Source organism: Limulus polyphemus, unplaced genomic scaffold, assembly GCF_000517525.1.
Source record: "Limulus polyphemus unplaced genomic scaffold, Limulus_polyphemus-2.1.2 Scaffold576, whole genome shotgun sequence".
Lineage (NCBI taxonomy): Eukaryota > Metazoa > Arthropoda > Merostomata > Xiphosura > Limulidae > Limulus > Limulus polyphemus.
Window position 1 is genome coordinate 384552 of NW_013666186.1, and position 733 is coordinate 385284.

A 733-nucleotide genomic window follows, 5' to 3' on the forward strand; every position below is an offset into this window, starting at 1 on the left:
ATAAAAGGAAATACTGTATAATATTATAAAGTTCTGATGATCTATTGAGGAGATATTTAAAATATTTCAATGAACAAGCCAAGCCATTCCTAAGTAGGCAGGGGAGCCGTCCCTACATAGGCAGTGCTACTTCCTGCTTGATAAGACATTTCACACAGCTGTAATACAACTTACATTCTACATAGCTACAATACAAGTTGAACAGATCAAGCATTTTATATAAATAGTATACAATCATAATAAATAAGACACTTCACACAGCTGTAATACAACTTACATTCTACATAGCTACAATACAAGTTGAACAGATCAAGCATTTTATATAAATAGTATACAATCATAATAAATAAGACACTTCACACACCTGTAATACAACTTTTTTGTGTGACACTTTACATCCAGCTACAATACATTCCACATAGCTACATGTTTAACAGATCAAACACTATGTACAACTGTGATACATCCTTTATTTGGCACATTTCATACCTGGCTACTGTTCATTTAACATAGCTGCAAAGAAGCTCGACAATAAACATTATACATGTCTATCATACACATTTCATAAACAGCAATAGTACAACTTTTATTATCATATTTCATACAAGTTGCTTGGACATTCCACATAGCTACAATACAAGCTTAACAGTAAACATTATACATGTGTATCATACAGATTTCATAAACAGCAATTGTACAACTTTTATTATCATATTTCATACAAGTTGCTTGG